We start from the raw sequence: 16,562 nt of genomic DNA, 5'->3' as shown, positions 1-16,562 counted from the left end.
TGAGGTTCCGTCAGAACACGGAGGTGCTGAGCACTTAACGTGTGACAGGGACAGGAGCACAGGCGGGCATGGTAGGTATTCTTAAGTCCATTTACAGAAACAGGGAGTGAATGGCTTCCAAGCTAGGACAAAGAAGATAAAGAATTCTCACCCAAATCTGCCAACTCCAGGTCCTGCACGTTATCCCCCAGCCCCGCCTCTGTGAGGCTGCAGATGTCAAGAGGCGGCCTCCTAAGAAGCTCACTGGTCCTCAGTGGCTCCACACTGGCTGCACTTTCCTCCCTAAAGATGCCATTGTGCCATGATGGCCCAACAGCTGCTGCCCTAAAAGCCTTCCAGGGAGGGCTGGCAGGCATCTTGTTTGATCATTATATCCCCAAGCAAGAGTCCCTGCCACAAAGGGGCCCAGATGGAACCCCTGACTCTGGGCTTAGCGTCTGTCCTAGAATCCCAGGCACAGTCCTTTTGGTTCAAGGCATTTAAAGCATCTGTTCCAACGCAAGCGGCACTAAATTGGGATGGCATCTCAAGCCGCATTAATCACTGACTCCCTGAACGATTAGCAAACTGTGGGCTGCAAGGTCCCGCGCAACTGGGACAGACAACAGGACAGTGCTAATGAGGGGACAGAGGATGGCAGAAGGAAAGGTGTGGCAAGCCTATTCTCACGGCAGTCCTGCTGCTTCCTTACGGCCCATTTCTGGTCCCTGGGGTTTCTGTCTTGCTCCCCAGTCCCCATTCTCACAGGTACCACCTTGTGCCACCCCATGGGCAGTGGCATCTACCTTCAGCCCCAGTGCCTGAGTTGTGTTCCTGAACTACCCAGGCCATGGCCAGGCCATGCACCTGCCAGCTTGGACCTCCTCTCCCTGGGATGCCCTCTCCCCCAGGGGGAGCAGTCCTAGCTTCCAGTCCCTTGGTTACAGCTCACAGGCCACTCTGGACTCGGGCTCCAGCCATGTTTCCTACTTTCCTCCGCGGATTTCCCACTGCTTTACTAGAGTTACCTTTCTGATCTTGTCAAGGAAACTTCCAGGTTAATGCTCCCACCCAGATGCCATTTACATTTACAAATCAGGCTTTGTCCATGCTGGTCTCCCTAGGAAAAACCCTGCTTCCCACTCACATTCAGGAAATGTGTATTGGTTGCAAAAAGCAGCCAAAAGAAATGAAATAAGTATGGCGAAGAGACGTCTGCACCCCCAAGTTTATGGTGGCACTATTCACAATAGTCAGGACACAGAAACACCTAACTGTCCATCAACAGGTAAGTGACCAGGCTAGGGATATAGCTCAGTTGGTAGAGTGCTTGCCTCACAAGCACGAGGCCCTGGGTTCAATCCCCAGCACCGCCAAAAAAAAAAAAAAAAAAAAAAAAAAAAAAAACAGGGTCACAGTGGAATACTATGCTACAATAGACAATAATGAAATTTTGTCATTTACTGCAATGTGGGTGAGAACCCAGACAACATTATATTAAGTGAAAAAAGCCAAACACAGAAAGACAAATACCACATGATCTCACTCATTTTTAGAATCTTAAAAAGTTGTTCTCAAAGGTGTAGAAAATAGAATAGTGGTGGCCAGAAGCTGGGTAGGAGAGGACGGGTGGAAGATGTGGAGAGATTGACAAATGAGATCAAAGTTACAATTAGCTAGAAGGAATAAATTCTGGTGTTCTTTGCACTATAGGATGATGAGCACTAACAACAATGTATATCCCAAAACAGCTAGAAGAGAGAATTTTGAATATTCTCATCACAAGGAAATGATCGACAGCTAAGTTGAAAGATATGCTAATTACCCTAATTATTATAATTAATAATTAGCTAATTATTATACAATACATGCATTACATTGAACCCCAGAAATATGTACAGTTATTATGTCAACTATAAATTAATTTTAATTAATTAATTAACGTTTATAACTCTTCCTAATGATGCCAGCCCACATAAACTTCTGTCTCCATCTTTTTTTGCACTCAATGTCTGCATAAAATTTTCCCTTATTTATACTATTATCTTCACTGTCTAATGAAACAACTTAACACACCATCAACACTACCGTGAATTTATTTTCCATTAGTTTATAAGTATTGGAGGATGAAAGAGTGCACTTAACTTTGTACCTGCTCGGTCCCGAAGCAGGGCAGGGCAATAGCAGAACCTCTTCTCTGGAAACTGCCTGCCCCACCAACAGGGGCAGGGCTAGGGGCTGCTCTGCCATTAGTTTCAAATCACTGGCATAGCAACTGGTTCAGGGATGATCTACAAAGAGCCCCTCAGTCTCATCTCCAGCAATGCAGAAGTGAAAGAGGAGGAAAAGAAGACAGAAGGACAAATGGGGGAAGGGAAGAAGAGAGGGAGAGAATGGGGGGGGGAAGGAGAGAGAGAGAGAGAGAATATGAGCAAAGGAGTCTACAGTCTTGGAGGCCAATATTTACCTCTAAGTGAACATGAGAGCTGCGGGCAACCACTGTCTACCTGTCACAAAATCCACTTATTAGAAATAGCTGGCTTGCTGAGAAGGAAGAATGAAGCAGGGGGTGGCAGACTAGAGCTCATGAGTCAAATCTGGTCCCCAGACCATTTTTGTAAATAAAGTTTTATTGCAATGCAGCTACATTCACTCAATTCTCTATCGTCTATGGCTGTTTCTGCACTACAACAGCAGGGTTGAGTAATTGCAACAGAGACCACAAAACCTAAATATTTACTATCTGGCCCTTTACAGCAGTTTGCATGTCTGTAAGGTGCCAACAGGTGTACCATAAAGAAAAAACAGTACCAAGTTGATGAGTTCAGAAAACGATGGATTTGCTTTCTTTTCTATAGGATTTATCAGAGCCTTTAATAGATACGTAAGAGCTGTGGATCTCTTAGGAGGGGAAACACATGAACATTGAGTACACTTATTTGAACACAGAGTCCAGACCTCTTGAGGGACTAGTGATACAAAGTCCAGAGGAGACTTCCTCTGTAAAATAGAGTAATGGTCACCCCAACTCCACCTGCATCTCAGCATTGTTGGGAAGATCAAGTGCCACAGGACAGGAATGTGCTGTGCAGACCATGGGCAGATGAGAACAGCCCTTCATCCTGGCTCCTTATGAGATGTCCCAAAGGCATTATTTGTCCATTCCCCACCAGCCACCCTTGAGGACAAACATAGCTTTAGGAGTCAGTGGTTTCCAAGAACCTGCTGATTCTGAGGAAGCACTTGGGCTTTCATAGAAAAGCGCATGACTGTAAACTTAATGGGAAGGTTGCTATAAACGTCCATTTGTTTCCATTAAGGAGCACCAATTAATCTTGACCTGGATGGCAGACAGGCAATTCTCTTGAAGTTTCAATTGGCTCCTGTGCTACCAAGGAGTGAAACGGGCTCCAGTTTCCTCATGCAAAGCCATTGCCTAAGCCATGGTGCTCTGAAGGGGGCTGGTGCTGCCGCGGAAAAGCATGCTGGACCCTCCTCCCTGCAGGCTCCTCCCTACACTCCTGACATGCACAATCCATGCCCATAGCCCTTTTTTGTCACAGGTAGTTCCCCAAGTCCAGATAATAGAACAACTTGTGCCAGTACAAGCCTTCTCCATTTCTGCCTCAGGAGCACCCAGGGAAGTCTGAGCAGGTCAAGCAGGGAAGGCCACAACGCCAAATGAAGAAGCAGCCAGTGATGTTAGTGCTGAGATAACATGTCATTTACAAATGGCGTCTCACCATTTTCTCTTCCAGAACAAAAAGGGGGGAGATGCAGAGGGAAGAAAGTGGGCATGTGGATCACCGTCCACCCATCCACTGTCCTGCCAACTCAACCCTCCCCAAGCAGGTCAGAGGGTGCTGCCCATCTAACCCACCTACAGACTTCTGCATCTTCCAGATGCCATGTCATTGCAGGCACATCCCCACCATTCCCAAGAAATAGCACCTGAAATTGCCACAATTGACAGATACCTTCAAATGTGTGGAAGAAAGGCCTTAGAAAGGACAAATCCCTAAAAGCAGAGGTTAGAGGAAGATGAAAGGGAAATAAAACTCAAAGAGCAACTTAATAAAAGACAACAAGACCACCATAGTAAAAATACAAAGTTGCCACTAGATGGCTGCCCCTATGGACAGCCAGGTGAGACCCTATGTCTATACCAGGAATAACTCAGACCAGCAGTACACTACCTAAGTGATAGGCCGAGGACCCCATGGAAAAGGGCTGGCTATGTCAGGTAGTGGCACCAGAAGGTACCCTGAGGGTTTTGAAGTCCAGGTTGGACTGAAGTCTGAGAGAAAGGGCAGAAAGACAGACTCAAATACAATGGAAATCTAGCAAATTTTACCATGGTGTGGGGAAGACAACCAACAGAACTAAGGTACACCTCAGTTGCTTGACTCGAAGCAGCCAAAAGACATTGAGCTCACAGCCCTCGAAGATTCCTATTTCTGGAGGAAGTTGCTGCAATTTCTGTTGCAAGTACCAAAGCTTCATAACAAGATTCCATTCTATACTCTCTCCAGAACCAGAAGCTAAAAGAGAGTCTTTGAGCCTGAATGGGGGCCTCTGGAGAGGATGGTGCTTGAGTAAATAAACTCAGTTTCTCCCACTCTACCCTCACACAGACTTCTGACACATGCAATTCAACTCTGCCACTACCTGCCTGGAGGTACCTTGAATCCCACAGGCTCAGTCCTCAAAGCTATTCCTTCCCCACTCCATATGCCAATCAAAAACCCCAGGTTGTTTCACCTGCGCTTCTGATCAATTCAGAATTTGCTAAAGCATCTCACAGAACTCAAGGAACCCCTAACTTAAGTTTACTGGCTTATTATGAGAAGTAATACATAGGACACAAATGAAAAGATGCATAGGGTGAGGCACATAGGAAAAGACATGGAGTTTCCCTGACATATTCAGTGTGCCACCCTCCAGGAATCCCCATGGCACTTAGCTAACCATTAGCTATTTCCACCCTGCCCTTTAAGGTTTTTATAGAGCTTTCATTACATAAGCATGATTGATTACATCATTTTTACATACTGGCACCAAATTCACATTTTTAAAAGACAGTGCAGGCCAAATAAAACATCTGAGGGCTGGATTTGGCCTGTTTGCCACCAGTCTTTGGTGATCAAATCGACTTTCAGTTCCTATCCTCTCCCTGGTAGTTGGGTTGGGGCTAAAAGTCCAAACCCTCTAGTCCTGTCTAGGTTAGGAAGTCTAGGCAGGATCCTCTTTTTGGTGACCAGACCCAAGCCTGAGTCCCAAGCCATCAGTCAACTCATTAGCATACAAGACAATTATCATTGAAAATTCCAAGGATTTTAGGAGTTGTATGCCAGGAAATGGGGACAAAGGCCAAATAACATATTTCACAAGCTCTCAGTGCTTCATGTACAACTCTGGGCTTCTGAGCAAATACCACCCAGCTCAGGATCCACCTGAAAGCAACTATCTCAACCCCCTCCAGGAAATCCATCTAGTCTTTCTGCATGTCCACCCTATCAACCACATCTTCTAAAGGACTGTCGGTCAGTCCCCACCAGGGAGAATACTATCTGCAAATAGCTGAAGGGCTTTGCTGCTGAAGAGGAAGCCACTGCAGGCCCAATGCATGGACGTTCCAACCCTAAAGATCTGAATCAATCCAAGGAAAACAACTGGTTACCTTGGAGCCATCCAGACAGCTGGGGGTGTTTGCTTAGGTGAAAGAATTGGAAACAGAGTGGACATGAGCCACACGTACATTTTAGGAGCATCTATAAAGGTCACTTTTGCTCCCTCCCTAGTGGGCTTCAGGCTGCCCAATGCACTGCTGCATGAATGAGCAAGCAGAGTCACACTTGGCACCCCAAGGATGTCCCTGATAGCACAGGGCCTTGAAAACATCATGGTACCAGAACAGCAAACTCTAATACCAATAGGAGTCAGGCTGGTCAGTGAACAGGTATGGCAGGCTCTGAAGGGGATTGAGAACAACAGCAAGTGAGAGCTTCAGTCTGCCCAAGGGCAGTGGGCACTCACTTGCAGCCAGCACGGCATGTGCAATGCCAGGCCAATGCTGCCAGACCTTCTGACTCTCTTAAAAGGTGCTGAAGTCCAGATTTTATGTGAAATGTCCTCATTTTTACATACTGGCACCAAATTCACATTTTTAAAAGACAGTGCAGGCCAAATAAAACATCTGAGGGCTGGATTTGGCCTGTTTGCCACCAGTCTGCAAGCTCTGCATAAAAGTTCAGCTTAAAAAAATTATCGGTAATGTGCAAACCAGATCCTGTCCCCAACTCTCAGCAGCAAGGCAAAGGTCAGGGTGGTATGGGGGCAGTAATACCTGCCCAAATTACCTTGTAGGAACTGGAAATTCAAATCTCCACTTTGACAAAATGGCTGCATCTCCAACATGTCCTGCTTTCCTCTATTTGAGAGCAAGATTTTTCCTTTTTTTTTTTTTTTTTTAATTTATTTTTAAGCTTTTTCCTTTTGTTATAGAAATTATTATCTTTTACTGGGCTGGAAAAAGCAAAGAATCTCAGGATTGGCAAAGACCTCACATGTCATCTAGAACAAATCTCCCTCTGGAGCCTAAATCCCCACTCTGACAATCTTTGTTTGGCACAGGCATCTCACCCCAACTTGAATACCTCCTACACCAGGGAGATCAAGGCCTCCCTAGGCTGCCTGCTTGTCCCTTCAAGACAGCTGTAATTGTTAGAAAGGTCTCCCAGACACCAGACTTCTACAAACGCAGACCCAAATTAGGTTGGCAGCAGCCCCACAGTGACTCACACCAAAACTGATCACCAATGAGGACCGTAAGTCGTTTTCACAAGTGCCACTGCTAAGTACATCTCTCCCCAGTCTACACTTGGCTTGGCTGGGTTTGCAACCATAAGGGCAAGATTTTACACTTTCTCCTTATTAAATTTCAACCCACCTACATCTTGCAAGGTGGTGGCCATCAGTTCACAGGTATAAATCTTTGGTAGTTTTCCAGATTCTTTTCAGAGAACTATGACCCTCCCCTTTCCCCACAGACTATTGAAGCCCCTGACTTTGCACTTCATCAATAACAAAGGTGGTACAGAGGACCCTTGACTGTAAATACAACCAGTGCTCTACCTTCTTCAAGGCCTATCTGCAGAAGGTTTATGGAAGGGTGACTGCAGGCTGTGTCCATTCCTCCACATCAAAAAACTCAAATGGCCACAAGAGCCAAGCAGGCAGCAAAAATGAGTGAAGTGAGCCAGTGGACACTGGAACAAACCCGGGCCCCATGCAAGGGGACAGCCAATTTTTTGCCTCTGAGAACAATCTTCCCACTTTGCAAGAGATGCCAGAAGTCTGGATTTTTATGTGAGCTCTCCTGCTTTTTGAAAACTTTTTTGATTTTTAAATGTTGGAAATGAATTTATTTTTTTAAAAGCTAGCAAAGGCCAAACAAAACAAGCTAGTGGATCTAGCTCTGTCAGTAAGCTGCTGAGTCTTCTGGAGATGTTCTAAATTTCATTCATGAACCCAACTGAACCCTTAAAATCGGGATAAGAATAATAACAGAGAGCACTTGAGTGTGGCCCACATTCCAGGCACTTGGTAAACACTGATTGTGGATTATTTTATTTAATCCTCACAAGTCCAAAGAGGTGCCCATTTGAGGGAGGAAGAAACAGAAGCATAGATAACGGAAGACGACTTGCCCACGGTCAAGTAACTCATGATGGATTTGAGATTCAGTCCTGGGTCTATGTGACTTCACATTCCAGGAGAGTCCTTGGATCACACTGGGCAGAATCGCTCTTTGAAGACTGTGCTATGGTGCTAAATCCATCAAACTTGCATGGAGGGATTTTTAATTACTAAAAACGCATTATGGTGACTACCAGAAAGGTGATAGAAGACACCATCCACTGCGTCACTGGATCCTTAGGGGTCTCTAATAGCTGAAGGCTGGCCCCTGCTTCCCATTTCCTTCAAGGAGGGGTCAAACACTATAGTGCTTCTCCTTTGGGGGAGAGTGTCTTGCCCTTGACTCCAGTTTCAAACTCATGCTTAAGGAGAGATGGAAAAGGTTCTACTTGAAATACAGTTGTGCATCACTTTGTGATTGGAAATACATTCTTAAAAATGCACTGGTACAGGAGTTTGTCATTGTGTGAAAGTCACAGAGTGTACTTACACAAAGATAGTTCTGATGCCAACAGGCGATTATCATTTTACGGGAACATGTTTGTAGGTCTGTCATTGACCGAAACTTTGCTCTGCAGCACATGACTATAATAGCAGGGAGTTTCCATTGTGAAATTTGAAATGAGGGTGGCAAGTTTGAGGCTTGTATGCTGTCATGCAATGCTCATTGTTCAATCCAATCTGATGAACATTTTTTTTTCTTTGGTATCAGGGGTTGAACCCAGGGGTGCTTAACTACTAAGCCACATCCCCAGACCTTTTTCTTTTATTTTCTTTTTTGTTTTGTTTTGTTTTGCTTTGTTTTGTTTTGTTTTGTTTTGCTTTGTTTTGAGACAGGTTCTCTTTTACTTAAGGACTTGCCAAGTTGCTGAGGCTGGCCTCAAACTTACAATCCTCCTGCTTCTGCCTCGTGAGTTGCTGGGATTACAGTCATGCACCACTCTATCTGGCTGATGAGCATAATTTGAAACAGAAAATAGAATATAATTTCTTGGCCTAATCCACAAGTGGCAGGAGCCAGGCAGCTTAGGCAAATAAGTGAAACAGTAGTATGAGAGAACAGAGGATGGGGACCAAAAAGCTCCTGGGCCAGGGAATGGTAGGGACTAAAACGTGCATGTGTCCTGTGAAATAGGAGCTGCTGAACAGCTCTGGGTGCCATGTGGGAATGGGCACCCAGTGCAACCAGATCATTCACTGTTTTTTTAAGAGTCAGAAATACAGATGTATCTATGAAGTTGCCCAATTTTGTCCTGCATCTCAAAAAACTAGTCACTGGCCCACAGACCACCTCTTGCCTAGTGCTCGATGTTAGTCTGGAAAAAAATAAAATTGAAGTTTTCTCCTAGTGAGTCATGAACTATTTCAAACATCTGGTGAAGGGAAGGGGATGTCAAAGAGGCATTTTTAAAGGCTTGGGGGCTATACGAACTAGCTCCTGGCTGTAGGGCAGGCACAATCTGGTACAGTTCTGAGGATACAGACTCCACAGGGAATCTGATCAGGGCTTGGCTGCTAAGTTCTTGGGAGCAACAGAAGAAAGATCAACAAGGTTGGAGAGGGAGCGGGATACTGACCTCTAGTGAGCTGAGGGTCATCTCTATTTACTTCTCCCCAAATTGGGGTCACAATTAAGGGCACAGAAATCCACCCACTGGAAGGAAAAGTGATTATTATGGACTGGCTAGGTTCTAGGATCCCCTCATGAACCAAAATCCCCAGAGGCTGTGCTTCCAAAGAGGTCAAATGTTAAGCCTGGGTGGGTCCAGGCCTCCAAAACTCTCTCTTCTCCCTGCAGCTATTTAGGCCTGCTAGCATCTCAGACAGAAGTCAGGGCAGGTGTCCAGGCTGGTCCCTACATGAAAGTAGTCAGACCTTGCCATTCTCTCCATGGGTTAATGGACTCCAAGACTTGCTTTAGTTACCCTGGAAGAACTAGAGGCTTAGAGGGGGTGGCCTGTGTGTCCACCATTCTTTGATCAAAAGATTCTCCAAGAACCCACTAGAATTCAATACCGTGGCAGTAAGCTTTAGGACAGCAGTTCATTTCCAAGGGAGTGTACTCTACCATATATTTCTCTCCAGAATCTCTTGGGAAGGGGCCAAGAGCCACCTGGACAAGGAACAGAACTGGAACAGGGTCTGAGGTCTGGCACTCCAAACACATGCCAATTTTTCCTTATCCCGTTCACATTTCTATCTGTGTAGGGGAGAAATTCCTCTTAGCGTTGAAGATCCAAAAAGTTGGTGGAATTTGTCTTAAAGACACTATTAAACTTCACATTTTTACAGTCAATCCTTCATCCTGTTCTGTTAGGTGTGCACTCTCTTTCTTTCTCTGTTTCCTGGTTCTGACCCCTATAGGATTTGCTGTGTCCCAGTGGTAATCACTGTTCATTGAGCATTCACTGTATGTCTGTTCTGGCCTGGTGCTTTATGGCAATGCCCAAAGCAGTTATCACTGTCCCTGTTTTGCAGGAGAGGAAGCTGAGACTCAGACAAGAAAAACAACGTCCACAGCTATTAAGTGGCAGAGCTGGAATTTGATTGCAGATCTGACAGACTCCAGGCCCTGCAGTGTATTCATATAGTTATGATTATTAATAACACTAGGTAACGTCAACTGAGTCCTCATTATGCTCCAGGCACATGCTAAGGGTTTGACTTGCATGACCTCACCTAATTTCCTAGATCCCTCTTTGAGGTCAAATTATGTCTTCACTTTACACACTGAGGCTCAAAGAGATGACAAGACTTGTCCCAAGTCACACAGCTAGAAAGTAGAAGATATGGCCCGCAACCTCTGGTCAGTTCAATACTGATAGCCAAGTTCCTGGTTATATTACATATATAGAATTAGATTTAGGGTTTTTAAATTTTTTTTAGTTGTAGATGGACACAGTGCTTTTATTTATTTAGTTTTTTATGTGGTGCTGAGGATCGAACCCAGTACCTCACACATGCTAGGCAAGTGCTCTACCACTGAGCTACAACCACAGCCCTCCCAAAATTAGATTTTTAAAAATTTTTCAATAATGCAAAAGTAATACAAACTCAGTAGGAATCATATTTCAAATCTGGCATTTCGATCTTTTCCCAAGTTAGCAATATGCAATGGAATATTCTTTCCTGATGCTGGGCAAGAGCAGCAAACCATAGCTCCTAGTCAGCTACATGATCACTAGGGGCAACAACGGCACTGCATTGTGCTGTTGATAGTGTTTTTTGGACTCTGGCATTTAAGAAATTATATGAGGTATTCAACACTTTACTCTAAAATAGACTTTGTGTTAGATGATTTTACCCAACTGTGAGACTCTGTAGGTGTTCTGAGCATGTTTAAGGTCAGCTAGGCAAAGCTATGATGTCAGTAGGTTAATTAAATGGTTAAATTAAATGCATTTTTTTATTTATGGTACTTTTCAACTTATGATGGGTTTATTGGGATGTCAAGGAGCATCTGTTCCAAGATTGCCTTCCTTGGGTTCCTGCCATTCTCAAACTAAATGAGCACGCTCAAATTCCCATCCAAATACTCAATTAAAACATTTGAACAGGACAGAGCCTTTTGGCAGGCCACTAGAGACTTTGCTGAGGCTGACAATGGCCCGTGCAAGAATCAGCACTTGTTCAAACAGCTCTGAACAATCCGATGGTGCTATCAGGCTGTCCTGTGCCTACGGAACTGGTGAAAGGAGAAAGGAAAGTGCAGGTTCATGGCAGCACATGAGAAAGTGCTACAGGACCAAAGCGGAGATGGTCCCCTTTCCTAACCACAGGCCCACCCCAGGGCTATGCTACCAGATTTGGTTCCAGGACCCCCCCCACCCATTCAGATGATAATTATCGAGGTCTTGGAGGTACCAGAGCCCCCCACATTGGACCCCAGATAATCCTTTCAGTTTTGTCAAGCAACTGGAGTTTTTCCAATCTCCAGGGGAAATGAGGGGCTTTGTGGTCACCAGCCAAGGTCTGAGGTAGAGGCCAAAGAGGGCCTTTGTCAGAGGAACCCAGGGAAGGCTTTTCTGGGGCTCTGATAAACAATAAGCGACACTGGCAATCCAGGGGCATTCCTGTTTCTTGGGAGACTTTTCTGCAGGAGTATCAGGACTCGCCTTTTCACAATCTCCTTTTATTCATCTTGCCTGCCTTGGAAACGGCCGCCACACATTTGACAGTAATGAGGAGGGAGAGGTGAGGCTCTGCCTCTTTAGAAAAGTGGACAATTAAATTTTCTTTAATGAAGTTCTTTATTTTCTCCTAGCAATATCATTTCTGTTGTGGACTTAGATGATTTTTTTTTTTTTAATTTCTCCAAGTAGAAGGGGAAGGTAATATTTTCTGGAAGACTACCTTAATATTTTCATAGGCCTATACTGAACTGTGCATGTATTTTTTTTTCTCCTTGATAGCTATTCCAGAACTTGCTTTGAATGCCTCCTGTGTGGCAGGCACGGAGCACAGGAATTTAGGAATGAATAAAACAAGGCTCCTGAGCTCAATGAGCTCACAGGAGACAGACACATAAACAAGCCCTTGTAATAGCAGCATGTCCAGAGGAGGAGCTAGGCAAAAAATAGAAATAATGAACATTCCTGCAGGATTGGAGGGTTCACTTTCTTATAGCGTCTCATTTGATCCTTACAGCAATACCCTTTGAGGTGGATAATGCCCTCAACGAACAGACGAGGAAGCTAAGGTGCAGAATGGAGATGAGACTCACCAGAAAGACAGGGCAGAAACAGACAAAAAGGGCTTAGGATTCTAAATCCCAGACTCTGGTCTCAGCATCACAATGTTTCCTGACTTAAACCCCCAAAATTGAAAGGTTTGGCCTCACTTTTCCACTCTTATATCCACCTTTAAGAGTTCTAAAGCAGTATGGAAAAACACTTTGCTTATTACATGGGGGAATAACCCGGTAAAATATTATAGTTCATTTCAGCAATCATTCCTATAATATATGATGACTATCACACTAAATTAAGCATAACTTAAGTATCTCTTACAGGTGCCTGTCCTTTTAGAGTTCAAATGATGTCTGTGCTTTGGGAATTTTGCCAATGAATTCTTTACTTTGGGCTGGGGATGTGGTTCAGTGGTAGAGCACTTGCTGAGCAAACATAAGGCCCTAGGTTTCCTACCCCCACCAAAAAAAAAAAAAAGTCAAGTTAGTGAGTTTACTACAATCCATGGCCAAATACTTCTAGTTCGTGAAACTTGGGCACTTATAAAACACAGGTCCCCATGATCTACCATCACAGATTCTGCTTCCGTAGTTTGGGTCAAAACCCCAGAATCTGAGTGTAACAAGTTCCTCCCTGGTAATTTTGCTACAGGCGGTCTGTGAGAAAGACTACAGGAGGTGAAGCAAGCATCATGCACATCTAGCACTTACTAGGACTTTCTTTGCCCAGCTCCCCATGCTGGCAACTCCACCCCTACTGATGTCTTTTAGTGTTACCCACCTTGTTCTCCTTTCCAACCGATGCTCTTAAAAACGGCTTCCTTGTAAGCTCAGTTCGCTATACCTGATGTCACTGGGTGCTAGCACCCCACTTACAAGAGCAGCTAACATTTTCATTGTTTGGTGAAGGCTACTCTGTACCAGAAATTCTGATATATATTATTTCGATTATTTCACAAGCACACATGCATATACACGCTCACTGTGAGTTATTATCATTCCCCCTTTTGAAGTGAGGAAGCTGGTCAAAAAAATTAATCAACTTAATTTTTCTGAAAGGTCATTCAGCTGATTGACCATGAACCACGATTCAAACCCAGGTCTGTATAGTTCTGTCCGGAGCACGGTCCCCGTGGCCACAGGTGCCTCCATTCACATTCTAGTACCTTGGCTCATCCACTTCTGTGACTTTACCTTAATTCTATCCAACCAAGGTGGTTTTCAATCCTCTTCAGTTGATCCCGGGATTTAATTCAACCTTTAAAGCACTTACTCTACAATTGTATTTACCATCCTGAGTAAAGCTATTATAAAATTCTTTTTCTGGAACATTTTTATCTTTTATACCTGGAGTTGTGTTGTTCTCTTTGGAGCACTTAAGATTCCTGACCCCTAAAAAAAAAATTTTTTTTAAATTAAAAAAAGATTCCTGACTCCTTCAATATTTTGATGATTTCTGACCCTTTTCTAAATGAGAAGATAGTTCTGTCTGCATCCTAAAGAGCCCTGAAAATAATGACAGTAAGATAAGTTTAGCCACTAGGATTCAGTTTTACAGATCAATATTAGAACCACTTCAATATTTCAACCACTGAGATCCACTGGGTATAGGTTCCCCCTGCACACTACATGACCCCTAACATAACACAACACTTTTATAATCGCAAGTTGCATTGTGTCTTCCTCAGAGAACTACAAAGTCTATGAGGGCAGGGAACATAATAGGAGTTCAGTAAATACTTGCTAAGCTAAACCTTAGTGAGTTGGACCACCATATTCTTAGCACTTCTTTCACACCATTCCCAATAACATAATTCTGAGTTTCTGGCAGACAGCAATCAGGCCTCTGCCATTTTGGGAGCAGAGTTCTGATGGTAATATTATGCCGCATGAGATACAGCAACACAGAGGTGTTCAGGGTGCAGCCTGAACTAAGAGGATCAGGCCAGGATAGTGTCCCAGATTATCTAAGGGTCAAGGGGCAAATAAACTCAAAAAAACACAAACAAGCCAAAGGTGAGGAGTCCAGATGGTCAGGGCATGAGGTCAAGGAGTAATCTACTGTCAGGTGTCTAGCTGGGGAGTAACTATTGGTGTGCCTCAGTTTCCCCCAAGGAAACTGTAAGAAGATCCCTAAAGATATTTAGTCCCACAATATTCTGTCTGGATAGGCCACTAATCAAAGTAAAGACACTGTTATGGTCAACTCTGCTTGAAATTGTCTTACTGAGACAACAGAGAACAGCCATATTGCTCAGTCAGTTGGCATTCTTTGGTACAAATTAAACCATAGAAAGGACACCTGCTCTTTTTCATCCCTGAAGGTGGCTAAGGCATTTCACTGGTTAAGTCCTCTCATATCATCTCTTTCTCTGATACCTTTTAAAACACCATAAGCTATAGAAGGTCCCCCTAAGGAGCTATCCCATTCATTGAGCTCAAATCCCAGTGAGGCTTTGAGCCACCTACAGGAATCTAGGCCTTTCTGTTTGACAAATGGTTAGAAAACTTACTGATTGAACTGTATATTGAAATTGTAAAGTACCTTTATCAACAATCAGAAGGAAGAGGATAGCAGTTTATCACCTCTGGGAGCAGACAAGCAAGAGAGAACCCCCCAAATACCAACAATGACCAGGGAAGCCAGCTGAAGGCAACAACAAGGGAAAGAAAGGTGTACACAACAGGTACCAGTGGCATGAGTAACTGGCTGCAGAGGACAAATTCTTTGCCCTAGACAAAACTCTCCTTCTGACGCTTCTTACCAAAGGCAGGAACCACTGCCTGGGTACCAAGAGGGAAGTGAGACCACAAGGGGTTTCAAAGGGGGAAAATTCTAGTTGAAAGCATCTGAGACAGATGTAGGGGTGGAGGAAGTTCTTGACGAGTGAGCTCAGTTTGATTCAAATTCTATAAAAATCTGCAAAAAACAGAGTCAGAAGTGGCCAGAACAAGCCAATGACCACAAAAGAATGGTTTCCGACAAACCAAGACCCCTTCCTAAAGGACCATCAAAATGAATGTGTAAGGTCATGCACACTGACGTTTGTACTGGGAAAACTATTTTTAGGTCACACTCTGCCCATTTTAAGCCCTAGGCCTATGTGCTTATCACTTGACTGTTTTGTATAACTTTGCATTAAAGATCTAAGATCTCATTTCTTGTTATACACAAATATAAAATAAATTGATAGATGTGAAGTCTAGAAGGAAATGCACAGTTTAAAGTGGGTATCTCGGTAACTTCTAGATTCTTTTCCTATCCCTTCCCTTTTAAAATATTTTTCTGTATTTTCAATGATTTTTAAAATGTATATATATAAAATCAGAAAAAGTTTAAAAAAAGACTCATTTGTTCAACCATGTTTCTAGCAGTATTGTTCACAATAGCTAAAACAAATCGGAACAGGGGCTGGGGTTGTGGCTCAGTGGTAGAGCGCTCACCTGGCACATGTGAGGCCCTGGGTTCAATCCTCAGTACCACATAAAAATAAAAAAAAAGGTATTATGTTCACCTACAACTAAATGTTAATAAAAAATACATAGGAACAACTCAAGTATCCATTAACAAATGAATAATAAGCAAAGTATAATCTATCCATACCACGGAATAATATTCAGCCCTTAAAAAGGAAGGAAATTCTGATACCTACCGCAATATGGACGAACCTTAAGGTCACTGTACTAAGTGAAATGAGCCAGTTATCAAAAAACAAATATTGTAGAATTCTACTTATATGAGGCACTTAGAAAAGTGAAAAATCATAAAGACAGGAAGTCTCTATGGTGGTTGAATGGTAGTTGCCAGGGAACTGGGAAGAGGGAGAGAGTGGGAAGGTATTGTTTAATGGGTAGAGTTTTGGTTTTACAAGATGAAAATAGTTATGGAGGTGGATGGGGTGATGGTTGGCAGCAATGTGAATGTATCTAATACCATTGAGCTTCACACTTAAAGATGGTTAAGATGACAAATTTTATCCTATGAGTATTTTACCACAATAAGAAAAATAAATGAGTATGATCCTTACAACACCATCTCCAAGGTCAGAGTCAAGGATGTGATGGCAGAAAGGAACTTCAAGATCCTCTCCTTTCCAGCAGCATCTCCCACTCCCACTCCCTTCTACCTACTCTGGGTTTCAGTCACATCAAACTGGGTGCCATTTCTCAACTGCCCAGGCCCTTTTGTGATCCCCCA

General features: G+C 43.6%; 1 protein-coding gene and 1 non-coding gene across 6 annotated transcripts in view; one reads left to right on the top strand and one right to left on the bottom strand.

Moving 5' to 3' along the window:
• The window catches only part of Srgap3 (SLIT-ROBO Rho GTPase activating protein 3), a 238,146-nt gene that overhangs the window by 207,887 nt on the left and 13,697 nt on the right, over window positions 1–16,562 (bottom strand). The window lies entirely within an intron of this gene.
• Window positions 1,279–1,355, top strand: Trnav-cac (transfer RNA valine (anticodon CAC)). The gene has a single exon. It is a non-coding gene; the product is annotated as a tRNA-Val (tRNA).

Source organism: Sciurus carolinensis, chromosome 19 (genome assembly GCF_902686445.1).
Source record: "Sciurus carolinensis chromosome 19, mSciCar1.2, whole genome shotgun sequence".
Classification (NCBI taxonomy): Eukaryota; Metazoa; Chordata; class Mammalia; order Rodentia; family Sciuridae; genus Sciurus; species Sciurus carolinensis.
Note: the sequence above shows the minus strand (reverse complement) of the source record. Positions and strands in the feature narration are given on the sequence as shown.